Raw genomic sequence first — 17,150 nt, forward strand, 5'->3', positions numbered from 1 at the left:
GCAACATACTCAGCAAACATCACTTTGTTGTAAGAGCACTAACTGTGCACACAAAAAAACAAAGCAGGGACAGTACACTGTAAAATTGTTTTTCCATCAATGTATTTTAAATGACTTGTTATACCAACTGCAGAGTATAAAATATTTGAGAAATTGCATTTTCATGCTTATATGTGTATATGAAGTAGCTGATTTTGTGCTTTGAAACCACAGCCTATTACAATGGTTTGAACGTTAAGGTGATATCAGATCTCATTATGTTATCACTTTGTGTACACAGACTTGTTTCCTTATATTATATTTGGATGGAACAATGGACAATTATCATTTTATTACTTAAAGGGACACTGAACCCAAATTTTTTCTTTCGTTATTTAGATAGAGCATGACATTTTAAGCAACTTTTTAATTTACTCCTATTATCAAATTTTCTTCAATCTCTTGGTATCTTTATTTGAAATGCAAGAATGTAAGTTAAGATTCTGGCCCATTTTTGGTGAACAACCTGGGTTGTTCTTGCTGATTGGTGAATACATCCATCCACCAATAAAAAGTGCTGTCCAGAATTTTGAACCAAAAATAAAACTTATATGCCTTCTTTTTCAAATAAAGATAGCAAGAGAACGAAGAAAAAATAATCATAGGAGTAAATTAGAAAGTTGCTTAAAATTGCATGCTCTATCTGAATCATGAAATAAAAAAAAAATAGTTTCAGTGTCCCTTTAACTATCCTGCATCCCACTGAGAGCGTAACTTCTTCTGTTGGCTGTGTTTACTTAGGCTTGTCAATAGCTGAGACTCCAGTATCAAAACTTTCAGTATAGGTGGCTATACCACAGACTAAATCAGCTATTTCAAATGCTGAAATAGGAGTAAAGGAGCTACTTGTAACCAATTTAATACACTCTAGCAGGTAAAAAGGATCATTGGGAATAATTTAAAGGGGAGAAAATTTTTGAGTGAACTGTCCCTTTAAGGTAACTGGTTGGGGAAAGTTAGTTTAGCAAGTTAAAGCAAATAGTTAGGGAGCAGTGTGAGGGATGTACGTTTCGGCTGGTTCTGCAAAGCTAGGGAGCAAAGGAAAATAGTGAGCAGTGTGGGGAGGGAAAACACAGGAAATAAAAACACAGGCAAGTTCACTCTCATTTTTAACTTTATCTACAAAATTCACAATACATATATATGGGAAAAATTGTATTTATTTTCAAATATTGCAGTTTCCTGGCTACAAGTTATTCCTTTCATTTTCACTTTCCTCTTTTTTAGCTACTTACCATCTCCTAACATATCTCTACTGATCTGAGGCTTCAAGTTCCTGTTGTTTCTTGTTTTGATGGTGTAAAGGACTGGACTAAGTTGTGCTGTACAGAAGCAGACAATAATATAAGTGGGCAGAGCATATAGCTTGATATAATAAAACTTCTAGAGTAACATGAGCTGGTTTACTATTCAGAAAACGCTACAGAGACAATAAGTCTGTTTTGCTCATGCTCAGTAGTGGCAAAATGCAGCAAGTTTAAAAGATGTCTGCTCCCTTATCTGCATGAGGGCAGGGGCTACAATGAGGAAGTGCTCATTTTGCAAGAAAACAAGTAAATTGTTTGCTGTCTTTTACACAAGGTTTCTATTTACATTTAGTTTGTATTAACATTTGTTTTTACTAAAGGAGCACTGGTTAATATCCCTTTAATTATTATTCTCTTCTACTCTCTACTTTTGACTGTAAAATCCTGTGTACCTGCACTATGGTATCTGAACACACCTTTGTAGTTTGTTTTTTTTAACTTAAATTAAATATTACATTTTATAACGTAATGCATCAAGTACTTTGTTAATTATTTGAGGAAACATTTGTTTTTTCCCCCAATACATATATAGGCTTCACATCTGCACCACCCTTCTTGTCTCAAAAAGTCCACCTGTGAGATAGCTACTTCTCATATAAAGGGGTCCATTTATCATTGTGCGGACGGACATGATCTGCTATAGCGAACCATGTCCGCCGCACATCAATAAATGTCGGCAGCCTACACTGTCGGCATTTATCATTGGTGCAATACCGCCCATGCAGATTCGCAGCCAATCGGCCGCTAGCAGGGGGTGTCAATCAACTCGATCGTATTAGATTGGGTTGATTTCTTTCCGCCGCCTCAGAGCAGGCGGACAGGTTATGGAGCACGGAGCATCAAGCTCAATTCGGAGCTTGATAAATAGACCTGTCTGCCGCATAGTTTTCTTGATCTTCTCTTTTTTTATGTCAATGCATCTCTAACAACACATACTCCAGTAATTAGCAACAGATGGCAGGGCTGACACCCCCACCCCAAAAACCAGATTCAGTCCAGATCCAGAACTCTTGAAAATGATAAGGGGCATCTTTAAATTTAAACCTATTATATTTTATAACTACATTGGCCTCCACTGTATATCCATGAAAGAAAAAACAAAAACTTTAATAGCTGTATTTTATCTGTGCATCTTTGAGATGTGTGTTCAGCAAACTCTACTTCCTGATGCAGCAGATACAGGGAATAAAGTGTTTGTGTCCCATTGTGATTTATCTAGACATGAAGCAATAGAAATCACATGCTTCCTGTTTCAAATGTCTACAGCATAAGTGAGTCAGCATAGATTTCACAATGATAAATGTCATGTCCAAATACTTTCTAATGATTTATCGAAACATACCTAAAACTATTTCCTGGCTCAAAAAGTAATCAAAGTGAGTTTGCTTAAAGGGACAGTCTACACAAAAATTGTTACTGTTTAAAAAAATAGATAACGCCTTTGCTACCCATTCCCCAGATTTGCACAACCAACATTGTTAGATAAATATACTTTATAACATTTAAACCTCTAAATGTCTGCCAGTTTCAAAGGCTATATTGACAACCTCTTAATCACATGCATTTGTATTTGCTTTTCACAACAGGAGACTGCTAGTTCATGTGGGCCATATAGATAACAATGTGTTCACGCCCGGGGAGTTATTTAAGATTTAGCACAACACAGCACTAATTGCAAGACAATAGATAATAAATACTAAGTCATGTGATCAGGGGGCTAACAGAAGATGTTTAAATACAAGGTAATCACAGAGGTAAAAAGTACATTAATATAACAGTGTTAGTTATGCAAAACTGGGGAATGGGAAATAAAGGGATTATCTATCTTTTCAAACAATAACAATTCTATTGTAGACTGTCCCTTTAAGAGAAACAAAAAAAAAAAAAAAACAATTTGCATGGAAACACATAATTATGTTTATTCTTTAATTCATTAATTAATATGCCTGATTATTTCCACTGGAGTCTGAGAGAAAAAAGCTTATGCTTTCAAAGTGAGCATCAGTTTAAAGGGACATAAAACCCAAAAAATTTCTTTCATGATTTAGATAGAACATAAAATTTTAAACAACTTTGTAATTTACTTCTATGATCAATTTTTCTTCGTTTTCTTGTTATCCTTTGTTAAAAAGCAGAAATGTAAGCTCAAGAGTGTGCACCTGTCTGCAGCACTATATAGCAGCAGTTTTTTTTAACAATGTTATACATTAGCATGAGCACTAGATGGCAGCACTATTTCCTGTCATGTAGGGCTTCAGGCATGTGCACGCTACCTACCTAGGCATCTCTTCAACAAAGGATATCATGAGAATGAAATAAATTTGATAATAGAAGTAAATTGGAAACTTTTTAAAAATGGTATTCTCTATCTGAATCATGAAAGAACATTTTTGGGTTTAATGTCCCTTTAATTGTAGTCATGTCTGTTCTATTTTATATATGTGTGTTTGCATGTATAACGTTGTTAAAACTTGCATATGTTTTTCCTTGGTAAATCTGTTTAAAAAAAGTAAACCAGGAAAAATTTGTTTGTTTTATCAGTGTAAAATTTCACATAGAGGAGAGACCACCTTTTGTATGAAATGTATGCAAAATTCTGTATAAGTTAAAAAAGCTACATAATAAAATACCAATTTGTTGGTCTTTATCATGTGTTTTAATTAGTTGTATGATGTCCATGACTAGGGCACTTGACTATACCTACAAATGCTTTTTTTCAGTCAGTTACAGCTGTGCAGCCAGTGGTCAGTCAGGTGGTATGAAGTCAGGGTTGGGCAGAGTCAAGTGGTATGAGGTCCTGGTTGAGTTGCACATGGGTGTGGTTAGGGTTGGGCATCCTGGGGCGGACTAAGGTGGTCTTGGGGGTATGGATAGATGGCACATTTGTAGAGTTAGAGCTGGGCAGCTCAGCGACAGAGTTGTGGTGGCCCAGGGCATAACAGATCGCGTTTCTGAACCTATTTACTAGACTTGCGCAATTGGACTTGGACAAATGCAAAAATAACTAATTTTCCTGCATTCTTTACATGAGAATTAAATATTTCCTACCTGTTCTATGTTAAATCTTTTTGCATATAATGTGTAGTATTATTGTTTTTGTATTTTATTGTACCCTATTGTATCAATGCAATGTTTTGTGTACCCAGGACACACTTGAAAACGAGAGAAATCTCAATGTATTCTTCCTGGTAAAATATTTTATAAATAAATAAATAAATAAATGCAAAATGAGAGGGCCATTTTTACAAATATACAAACTAATGAATGAGACAAAAAAATGTATTTGATTCATTCATGCTGTTAAAACCTCTAATTTAAAGGCCAAAATGGCTTCAAATGTACAGTTTTACACTATTTAATAGCAGTCCAGCAATGTTGTTGTCAGTTGATTATTGTGTCAGCAAATAAGTATTTAATTGGCATTAAAATGTTGAATATGTCCGCGGGCAGCGGTATTTGGTCATTTTCGGCGCCTTCAAGCTGCTCCTAAACTGCCCTTAAGATGTTCCTCGTAGGAAATACAAAACAAATGGATTTCCGTTAACTAAACTAATTCTGAACAACATAAATGGGAGAATATAGGATGAAAGGAAAATGTTATTATCATTATTTTTTTTGCGACAATTGAATCATCTGAAATTATTATTTTTTTTGTCTGTGCACGTTTGCTATTTAGCCTATTTTTGATTTCCATAAAACATAAAGTAGGGAAGCTGCAAATGGACAACAGATCCCAATTTATAGGGTTTGCTTTAGGCATGTGCATTCGCGCCTTTCAGCACTAAACAAAAAGGGAAGATGGCCGTCGCACAAATCTTTGTGTGTTGCACTGTCACAAGAAGACATCTGGCTCAGAAAATTGCTAAATGCAGCTTGCGGACGCCATCTTTCCCATTTGTTTAGTGCCAAAAGACACAAATGCACCTGCCTAGTTTGCTTATTGCTGTTTTAAATGAGGAAATACATAAAAAAAAGATTAAGGGCCTTTTAAAGAGACAGGTAAAAATTATGTTCTGTTATAAGAACCATGAAATATGCATTTTTCATAAGTGTTTCACACAATGCAGGATGATTGGGGACTATACTTTATTGTGGTGAGAATACAGATCAAAAGACGACCCAAACTCTTTCTACATCCCGTTATAAAAAGGATGGGTGAGCATGCAAAGTAATTACACTTATTTTATTATATGTACATTTTCCCCTCAGGGGACAAGCCCTTACAACCTCTGTGTTTATCTAGTCATAATCTATAAGCTGTCTGCTAGTAATTACATTGTATGCTCTTTATGACGCAGCAGCCTGAGGGCATTACTACTTATTCCCAATTTACCAAATTACAAAAAAAATTAAGGACAAATCCACTATACTTAAATTAAATGTAAGCAACACAAGTTTATGAAATCAAAATTACATCCATACATCGTATGAGTCACTTGTTAGTTAATTTAAACATTTTAATATTTTGTGTAGCACAAGAAAGGCGGAAACACGTTTTTTTTTTTAATTAAAATAATAATTTATATATAGTCCACTTAATATTAAAAATAAGAAAAAAGACAAAAACAAAATTTATGCTTACCTGATTAAAAATTATTTTCTTTCCTGGCATGGAGAGTTCACAAAGCCATTTAATTACTAGTGGGAATTCAACTCCTGGCCACCAGGTGGAGGCAAAGAACATCCCATCAGAGCTGTTAAGTATCACTCCCCCTTCCCATAAACCCCCAGTCATTCAGCCGAAGGAATATGGAAAGAGAAGATGACACAAGGAATAGAGGTGCCTGAAGATTGACAAATATACAAAAAGCCGTCTTAAAAATAAATTAAGGGTGCGTCGTGGACTCTCAATGCCAGGAAATAAAAGAATTTATCAGGTAAGCATAACTTTTCTTTTCTTTTAAATGGCATGGAGAGTCCACAAATCCATTCAATTACTAGTGGGAACCAATACCCAAGCTAGGGGACACAGAATGGAAGGGAGGGAGAACAAGACAGGCGGAGCTAAACAGAAGGCACCACCGCTTGAAAAACTTTCCTCCCAAAAGAAGTCTCTGCAGAGGCAAAAACAACAAATTTGGAAAAAGTATGGAACGAGGACAAAGCGGTCGCTTTGCAGATCTGTTCCACAGAAAACTTAATTTTTTTTTTTTTTTTAAATAATTTTTTATTGAGGTTTTTGCATAAGAAATGTAAAATACAATACACCTTTTTAAAAAAAAAAAAAAACAAACAAACAGGATATAGACAAGAGCAACTGAAATATTTCAGCATCTATAAGGTACAATGGTGATAAGCTAATGAGACCTCTATTTTTCAATAAAATATCATGTATGACTGACCAGTTGGGGACACAGTTTTAGGTCCTGCGTACCAGAAGCTTAGAGAATAATATGTATCTGATGGTCAGATGTCCAGCTCTTTCAGAGCTGCAGTAGGAGCATAGATGCATGAATAGAAAAGGGGGAGGGGGAAATTCAGTGGGTAAGCACCACTATATATATTAGGGGAAAGGGTGGAGGGCGGAGCTGTAAATGTATGAAAGATTTTTCTATAGTTAACGTGGAGGGAACTCTTGGGTTAGTCAATATAGTAGAATAGATAAGCTATTTAGCTGGGTCAACTAACTATATGTCATTACCCATGGATAAGAATATTGGAGGTCTAAACTTGACTCATATGAACATTCTACAGGCAAATATCACATTATATATTTAACAACATGTAACCCATAACTAGAATCAGGCATTACACATAGAAAAAGTGTATCAGTTAGGTCTGCAAAGTGCATGTGCATATTGCAGGATTATCCCACTTAAAATGAGTAGTATGAAAAATAAGCTGGTACTTTATATGAGAGAGTAGGTAATAGCCAAAATATGGCAATAAGAGCCATGATCATCTCTAATATATGTGACCTATAAAGCTACTAAGCCTGACAGTAATAGGGCAATGCCATATTTCCTTAGTTTTAGACAACACCTAAATATCTCAGTACTATTAACAAGGCGTCAAACAATATAGCATATACAGTCTTAAATGAACAGCCTGTTTGGAAGTACATCTGTGTCATGTGATTTTAACCTATTTGTATAAAACTCTATGCAAAACTGACATTTAACTTAAAGAAATTTGGTATAAATTAGTATCTAGCATTTTCATTGCAATTTGAAGCTGTCTAGTTTGGGTTATACCAAAGCAAATACTTCTATCTCTTTTGGTAAAAGGCTTAATATTTTAATACTAACAACGTACTGAGTGTATATCATGAATAGGCTATAACAATTATTTATAATCAGATAACTTGCAGGTTACCTATGGTATGTCACAGTTAAATGTTGGAGAAGAGTATGAAACCTAGAACATAATGAGCCATTTTATACTGTTCTGAGGCATATAGCCTCTATTTGAGTGCATTATATCTGTTTCTCATAGGTATAGCAATGATATTTGTACACTAGACCAATACAAAACTGAGATCCATACTTTATGGTTAAATAAGAGAATGTTTTGAACTGGCATAGCATTAATAAAGTAAATAACATATTTTGAGCTTCAGTTAAAAAAAAATAAAAAAATCGGGTGACTAGCCAGCATAAGTGTGCAATCAGATTATTTGCTGCTATATTTTTTCCCTGTCATATAGCAGAACAACATATGCTATCCCTCTGTCATGTACATAAATATAGTATGCTAGTTGTGTTCCACTATACTGCTATTCCAGCTAACTAGACAGGGGTATTCCCTGAGAGAGATATATATGGTAAATGTAAGGTGTGATATTATATAGAATCTGAAGTGCTAAAACCACCTAAATGGGTCAAACTGCAGATTTGTCGAATAATAGTGTATTTGCTGTGTCAGCGTATACTGGGGTAGCTTCTCTTAATATATCTTTACTAACATCTCTAAATGCACATATGATAAGAGAGTTCAACCAATATACATATATAGATGTCTCTATCCAGAGACTCCAACTTATCTATCACCTGTACCGTTTGAAAAAGTAACATTAATACTTTGTGCGCAAAATTACAAATAGTCTGAGGCAAGACATAATACCGCAGACCACATGACAAAGCTTGTGCTTAAAGGGAGGCATGTACATTTACCTAGAGGATAACACAATTTATGCTTACCTGATAAATTTATTTCTCTTGTGGTGTATCCAGTCCACGGATCATCCATTACTTGTGGGATATTCTCATTCCCAACAGGAAGTTGCAAGAGGACACCCACAGCAGAGCTGTAATATAGCTCCTCCCCTAACTGTCATAGCCAGTCATTCGACCGAAAACAAGCCGAGAAAGGAGGAACCATAGGGTGCAGTGGTTACTATAGTTTAAAATTTAAAAATTACCTGCCTTAAAATGACAGGGCGGGCCGTGGACTGGATACACCACAAGAGAAATAAATTTATCAGGTAAGCATAAATTGTGTTTTCTCTTGTAAGGTGTATCCAGTCCACGGATCATCCATTACTTGTGGGATACCAATACCAAAGCTAAAGTACACGGATGAAGGGAGGGACAAGGCAGGTACTTAAATGGAAGGAACCACTGCCTGTAAAACCTCTCTCCCAAATATAGCCTCCGAAGAAGCAAAAGTATCAAATTTGTAAAATTTTGAAAAAGTATGAAGCGAAGACCAAATCGCTGCCTTGCAAATCTGTTTAACAGAAGCCTCATTTTTAAAGGCCCAAGTGGAAAGCCACAGCTCTAGTGGAATGAGCTGTAATCCTTTCAGGAGGCTGCTGTCCAGCAGTCTCATAGGCTAAGCGGATTATGCTTCTTAGCCAAAAAGAAAGAGAGGTTGCCGAAGCCTTTTGACCTCTCCTCTGTCCAGAGTAGACAACAAACAAAGCAGATGTTTGACGAAAATCTTTAGTAGCTTGTAAGTAAAACTTTAAAGCACGAACCACGTCCAGATTGTGTAATAGACGTTCCTTCTTCGAAGAAGGATTAGGACACAAGGATGGAACAACAATCTCTTGATTGATATTCTTGTTAGATACCACCTTAGGTAAGAACCCAGGTTTGGTACGCAGGACTACCTTATCCGTATGAAAAATCAGATAAGGAGAATCACATTATAAGGCAGATAGCTCAGAGACTCTACGAGCCGAGGAAATAGCTACCAAAAACAGAACTTTCCAAGATAAAAGTTTGATATCTATGGAATGAAGAGGTTCAAACGGAACTCCTTGAAGAACCTTAAGAACCAAATTTAAGCTCCATGGTGGAGCAACAGGTTTAAACACAGGCTTGATTCTAACTAAAGCCTGACAAAATGCCTGAACGTCTGGAACATCTGCCAGACGCTTGTGCAAAAGAATAGACAGAGCAGAAATCTGTCCCTTTAAGGAACTAGCTGACAATCCTTTTTCCAAACTTTCTTGGAGAAAAAATAATATCCTGGGAATCCTGACCTTACTCCATGAGTAACCCTTGGATTCACACCAATAAAGATATTTACGCCATATCCTATGTTAAATTTTCCTGGTGACAGGCTTTCGTGCCTGTATTAAGGTATCAATAACTGACTCGGAGAAGCCACGCTTTGATAAAATCAAGCGTTCAATCTCCAGGCAGTCAGCCTCAGAGAAATTAGATTTGGATGGTTGAAAGGACCCTGAAGTAGAAGGTCCTGTCTCAGAGGCAGAGACCATGGTGGAAAGGATGACATGTCCACTAGATCTGCATACCAGGTCCTGCGTGGCCACGCAGGTGCTATCAGAATCACCGATGCTCTCTCCTGCTTGATCTTGGCAATCAGTCGAGGGAGCAGAGGAAACGTTGGAAACACATAAGCCAGGTTGAAAGACCAGGGTGCTGCTAGAGCATCTATCAGTGTCGCCTTGGGATCCCTGGACCTGGATCCGTAACACGGAAGCTTGGCGTTCTGGCAAGATGTCATGAGATCCAGTTCTGGTTTGCCCCAACGATGAATCAGTTGTGCAAAAACCTCCGGATGGAGTTCCTACTCTCCCGGATGAAAAGTCTGACGACTTAGAAAATCCGCCTCCCAGTTCTCTACACCTGGGATATGGATAGCTGATAGGTGGCAAGAGTGAATCTCTGCCCAGCGAATTATTTTTGAATCTTCTAACATCGCTAGGGAACTTCTTGTTCCCCCTTGATGGTTGATGTAAGCTACAGTCGTGATGTTGTCCGACTGAAATCTGATGTACCTCAGAGTTGCTAACTGAGGCCAAGCCTTTTGACCTCTCCTCTGTCCAGAGTAGACAACAAACAAAGCAGATGTTTGACGAAAATCTTTAGTAGCTTGTAAGTAAAACTTTAAAGCACGAACCACGTCCAGATTGTGTAATAGACGTTCCTTCTTCGAAGAAGGATTAGGACACAAGGATGGAACAACAATCTCTTGATTGATATTCTTGTTAGATACCACCTTAGGTAAGAACCCAGGTTTGGTACGCAGGACTACCTTATCCGTATGAAAAATCAGATAAGGAGAATCACATTATAAGGCAGATAGCTCAGAGACTCTACGAGCCGAGGAAATAGCTACCAAAAACAGAACTTTCCAAGATAAAAGTTTGATATCTATGGAATGAAGAGGTTCAAACGGAACTCCTTGAAGAACCTTAAGAACCAAATTTAAGCTCCATGGTGGAGCAATAGGTTTAAACACAGGCTTGATTCTAACTAAAGCCTGACAAAATGCCTGAACGTCTGGAACATCTGCCAGACGCTTGTGCAAAAGAATAGACAGAGCAGAAATCTGTCCCTTTAAGGAACTAGCTGACAATCCTTTTTCCAAACCTTCTTGGAGAAAAAATAATATCCTGGGAATCCTGACCTTACTCCATGAGTAACCCTTGGATTCACACCAATAAAGATATTTACGCCATATCCTATGTTAAATTTTCCTGGTGACAGGCTTTCGTGCCTGTATTAAGGTATCAATAACTGACTCGGAGAAGCCACCCTTTGATAAAATCAAGCGTTCAATCTCCAGGCAGTCAGCCTCAGAGAAATTAGATTTGGATGGTTGAAAGGACCCTGAAGTAGAAGGTCCTGTCTCAGAGGCAGAGACCATGGTGGAAAGGATGACATGTCCACTAGATCTGCATACCAGGTCCTGCGTGGCCACGCAGGTGCTATCAGAATCATCGATGCTCTCTCCTGCTTGATCTTGGCAATCAGTCGAGGGAGCAGAGGAAACGTTGGAAACACATAAGCCAGGTTGAAAGACCAGGGCGCTGCTAGAGCATCTATCAGTGTTGCCTTGGGATCCCTGGACCTGGATCCGTAACACGGAAGCTTGGCGTTCTGGCAAGATGTCATGAGATCCAGTTCTGGTTTGCCCCAACGATGAATCAGTTGTGCAAAAACCTCCGGATGGAGTTCCTACTCTCCCGGATGAAAAGTCTGACGACTTAGAAAATCCGCCTCCCAGTTCTCTACACCTGGGATATGGATAGCTGATAGGTGGCAAGAGTGAATCTCTGCCCAGCGAATTATTTTTGAATCTTCTAACATCGCTAGGGAACTTCTTGTTCCCCCTTGATGGTTGATGTAAGCTACAGTCGTGATGTTGTCCGACTGAAATCTGATGTACCTCAGAGTTGCTAACTGAGGCCAAGCCTGAAGAGCATTGAATATCGCTCTTAGTTCCAGAATATTTATTGGAAGGAGAGACTCCTCCTGAGTCCACGATCCCTGAGCCTTCAGGGAATTCCAGATTGCACCCCAACCTAGAAGGCTGGCATCTGTTGTTACAATTGTCCAATCTGGCCTGCGAAAGGTCATACCTTTGGACAGATGGACCCGAGATAGCTACCTGAGAAGAGAATCCCTGGTCTCTTGGTCCAGATTCAGTTGAGGGGACAAATCTGTGTAATCCCCGTTCCACTGACTGAGCATGCATAGTTGCAGCGGTCTGAGATGTAAGCGTGCAAACGGCACTATGTCCATTGCCGCTACCATTAAGCCGATTACTTCCATACACTGAGCCACCGAAGGGCGCGGAATGGAATGAAGAACCCGGCAGGAATTTAGAAGCTTTGATAACCTGGACTCCGTCAGGTAAATTTTAATTTCTACAGAATCTTTCAGAGTCCCTAGAAAGGAAACTCTTATGAGTGGGGATAGAGAACTCTTTTCCTCGTTCACTTTCCACCCATGCGACCTCAGAAATGCCAGTACTACGTCCGTATGAGACTTGGCAATTTGGAAGTTTGACGCCTGTATCAGGATGTCTTCTAAATAAGGGGCTACTGCTATGCCCCGCGGCCTTAGGACCGCCAGAAGCGACCCTAGAACCTTTGTAAAGATTTTTGGGGCTGTAGCTAATCCAAAGGGAAGAGCTACAAACTGGTAATGCCTGTCTAGAAAGGCAAACCTGAGAAACCGATGATGATCTTTGTGTATCGGAATGTGAAGATAAGCATCCTTTAGATCCACTGTAGTCATATATTGACCCTCCTGGATCATTGGTAGGATGGTACGAATAGTTTCCATCTTGAATGATGGAACTTTGAGGAATTTGTTTAAGATCTTTAGATCCAAAATTAGTCTGAAGGTTCCCTCTTTTTTGGGAACCACAGATAGATTTGAGTAAAAACCCTGTCCCTGTTCCTCCTTTGGAACTGGATGGATCACTCCCATAACTAGGAGGTCTCGTACACAGTGTAACAATGCCTCTCTCTTTATCTGGTTTGCAGATAATTGTGAAAGGTGAAATCTCCCTTTTGGGGGGGAAGCTTTGAAGTCCAGGAGATATCCATGGGATATAATTACCAACGCCCAGGGATCCTGAACATCTCTTGCCCACGCCTGGGCGAAGAGTGAAAGTCTGCCCCCTACTAGATCAGTTACCGGATAGGGGGCTGTTCCTTCATGCTGTCTTAGAGGCAGCAGCAGGCTTTTTGGCCTGCTTACTTTTTTTCCAGGTCTGGATTGGTCTCCAGACCGTCTTGGATTGAGCAAAAGTTCCCTCTTGTTTAGCATTAGAGGAAGTTGATGCCGCACCTGCCTTGAAGTTTCGAAAGGCACGAAAATTAGACTGTTTGGCCCTAGATTTGGACCTGTCCTGAGGAAGGGCATGACCTTTACCTCCAGTGATATCAGCAATAATCTCCTTCAAACCAGGCCCGAATAGGGTCTGCCCCTTGAAGGGAATGTTAAGTAGCTTAGATTTTAAAGTCACGTCAGCTGACCATCATCTAAGCCATAGCGCTCTGCGCGCCTGTATAGCAAAACCAGAATTCTTAGCCGTTAGTTTAGTCAAATGAACAATGGCATCAGAATAAAAGAATTGGCTAGCTTAAGTGCTCTAAGTTTGCCAAGTATGTCATCCAATGGAGTCGCTACCTGTAAAGCCTCTTCCAGAGACTCAAACCAGTATGCCGCAGCAGCAGTGACAGGGGCAATGCATGCAAGGGGCTGTAGGATAAAACCTTGTTGAATAAATATTTTCTTAAGGTAACCTCTAATTTTTTATCCATTGGATCTAAAAAAAAAAGCACAACTGTCCTCGACAGGGATAGTAGTACGCTTTACTAGAGTAGAAACTGCTTCCTCCACCTTAGGGACTGTCTGCCATAAGTCCCGTGTGGTGGCATCTATTGGAAACATTTTTCTAAAAATAGGAGGGGAAGAGAACGGCACACCTGGTCTATCCCATTCCTTATTAATAATTTCTGTAAACCTTTTAGGTATTTGGAAAAACATCAGTACACACCGGCACTGCAAAGTATTTATCCAGTCTACACAATTTCTCTGGCACTGCAATGGTATCACAGTCATTCAGAGCAGCTAAAACCTCCCTAAGCAACACGCGGAGGTGTTCAAGCTTAAATTTAAATGTAGAAATATTAGAATCAGGTATCTTTCCTGAGTCATTAACATCACCCACTGACTGAAGCTCTCTTTCCTCAGCTTCTGCATATTGTGAGGCAGTATCAGACATGGTTCTTAAAGCGTCAGTATGCTCTGCATTTTGTCTCACCCCAGAGCTATCTCGCTTACCTTTAACTTCAGGTAGTCTGGCTAATACCGCTGACAGTGTATTATCCATGACTGCCGCCATGTCTTGTAAAGTAAACGCTATGGGCGCCCTAGATGTACTTGGCGCCATTTGAGCGTGAGTCCCTTAAGCGGGAGTCAAAGGGTCTGACACGTGGGGAAAGTTAGTCGGCATAACTTCCCCCTCGTCAGATTCCTCTGGTGATAAAAATTTTTAAAGACAGAAAATGATCTTTATTGCATAAAATGAAATCAGTACATTTGGTACACATTCTAAGAGGGGGTTCCACCATGGCTTTTAAACATAATAAACAAGGAGTTTCTTCTATGTCAGACATGTTTATACAGACTAGCAATGAGACTAGCAAGCTTGGAAAACACTTTAAATCAAGTTAACAAGCAAATATAAAAAACAGTACTGTGCCTTTAAGAGAAACAAAATTTGTCAGAATTTGAAAAATAGTGAAAAAATGCAGTAAATCAAACGAAATGTTTACAGTGTGTATAATAGGCTAACAGAGCATTGCACCCACTTGCAAATGGATGATTAACCCCTTAGTTCAAAAAACGGATCAAAAAAACGAAATAGACATTTTTTAACAGTCACAACCAACTGCCACAGCAAGCTGTGGTCCTACCTTCCCCAATAAACGACTTTGGAAAGCCTTTGGGCCCTTTAGAGATGTCCTATAGCATTCAGAGGGCCTTTGAGGGAAGCTGGATGTCACAGTTTGTAATTTTAACTGCACCAACTGTAACTTTTATACTACAACAGTGGAAAGCCTCAGGAAACTGTTTCTAGTTTAAATTTAAGCCAGCCATGTGGAAAAAACTAGGCCCCAATAAAGTTTTATCACCAAAGCATATATACAAACGATTAAACATGCCAGCAAACGTTTTATATTGCAATATCATAAGGGTATTACCCCTGGGAGTAAGCATGATACCAGTCATTATTAAATCACTGTATTCAGGCTTAACTTACATTAATCCGGTATCAGCAGCCGTTTTCCATCTCTAGAAAAAATTATAACTGCACATACCTGATAGCAGAATAAACTGCATGCCATTCTCTCGCTGAAGTTTTACCTCATCTGTGTAATCCCCTCAGACATATGTGAGAACAGCAATGGATCTTAGTTACAACCTGCTAAGATCATAGAAACCTCAGGCAGATTCTTCTTCTATTTACTGCCTGAGATAAAATAGCACAACTCCGGTACTATTTAAAAATAACAAACTTTTGATTGAAGAAAATAAACTAGCTATATTACACCACTCTCTCCTACAACGTCCTAGCTTGTTGAGAGTTGCAAGAGAATGACTGGCTATGACAGTTAGGGGAGGAGCTATATTACAGCTCTGCTGTGGGTGTCCTCTTGCAACTTCCTGTTGGGAATGAGAATATCCCACAAGTAATGGATGATCCGTGGACTGGATACACCTTACAAGAGAAATATTCTTACCATTGAATAAAGAGTGTTTGCCCACACTAAACATATATATATATAAACCTTATTAGTAATTCTCAAATAGGGGGGTACAGAACGTTATTAACCAGAAAACATGCATTGTTTATGTAGTTTAAATATATATCATCCAATACACTACATTAGCAGCTTGGGGCAAACATAGAATTCAGACCCTCAATAAAACATCAAGCTAAGTAATTGTCATTAGGAAATGGAGGGCCATAGCAAAAACGCTACGGGGCACATGGTTGCACTAAGATACAGGGAATTGTCCAGAGCTGTGCACCATTTGAAAAGAGTTTAAGTTTGTAGGACCGGTTTTTTGATAGAGTACGCAAACTCATCAGCTCATGTTTGCAGGTAGGTTTAGGCTTAGAGGACCGACAGTCTTCTGTATGGTGCTGCAAAAGACTAAAAACATCTGACATGGATTAAAATGAACCAATTCCATTACGGGTGCATCTATTATGCTTAAGCGGCATCAGATGGGCAGACAGCCCGCAATCTCCCTGAATAGGAGCTATAGAGCAGATGCAGGGGCAAATGGCTTCCGGGCAATCCTCACCTCCTCGTCGGAACTTCATAAGCGGTGAGCGAAGGGTCTCTTCTAAGTGCCTACGATACTGCTCTGCGTTGCCTGTAATCTTGAGGATATTAGATGTTGGCGTTATTAGCCGACCTAGGCCGGGAGGTAAAAGGAGCAGGGAGCGCTGTTGTTCCGCGGTCTGTAAGCATCTCATTGACTCAGACACAGCAGCCTCTGTTTGGACCGGTTCAGCTGAGCTTGTTTGTGGCAGACTGACGCCGGGTAAAATTGTAGCTGGATGTCGACTGGCATGCTTTTCCTGCAGTGACTCAGATGAGTGTAGAGTAGACGAAAAGTCAGCCACGTGGGTATCATGACTGAGTAGATAAGCAGCGCCATCTTGGCTGCGGAGTTCTACAATGCTGGCTCTTAAACTGCCAAAATGATTGTTAGCTTTGACAATCAGTCCTTCCAAGATAGAAATGAGGTGTGCAGTAAGTTCTCCCATCCTAAGAGCTTGATAGGCAGAAAATAAAAGTTCCTAAAATACTATGGATATCGATGTTAATACTCAGGCCTCAGGAGCTCTGCAATAGCACGTCTTCCCTCAGTGATAGTTGGCTCCGCCCCCCGAAAACTTAATTTTTAAAGTCCCAAGAAGAAGAGAAATCCCTAGAGGAAAGAGCAGTAATTCTCTCAGAAAGTTGTTTCATAAGCCCACTAAAAAAAACACTTCTTAACCAAAAAGGAAAAAGTAGGAGAAGTGTCCTTCTGGCTCTTCCGTTTACCAGAAAAAACAACAAAAAGGGCAGTA

The sequence above is a fragment of the Bombina bombina genome, chromosome 2 (genome assembly GCF_027579735.1).
Source record: "Bombina bombina isolate aBomBom1 chromosome 2, aBomBom1.pri, whole genome shotgun sequence".
In the NCBI taxonomy this organism is placed as follows: domain Eukaryota; kingdom Metazoa; phylum Chordata; class Amphibia; order Anura; family Bombinatoridae; genus Bombina; species Bombina bombina.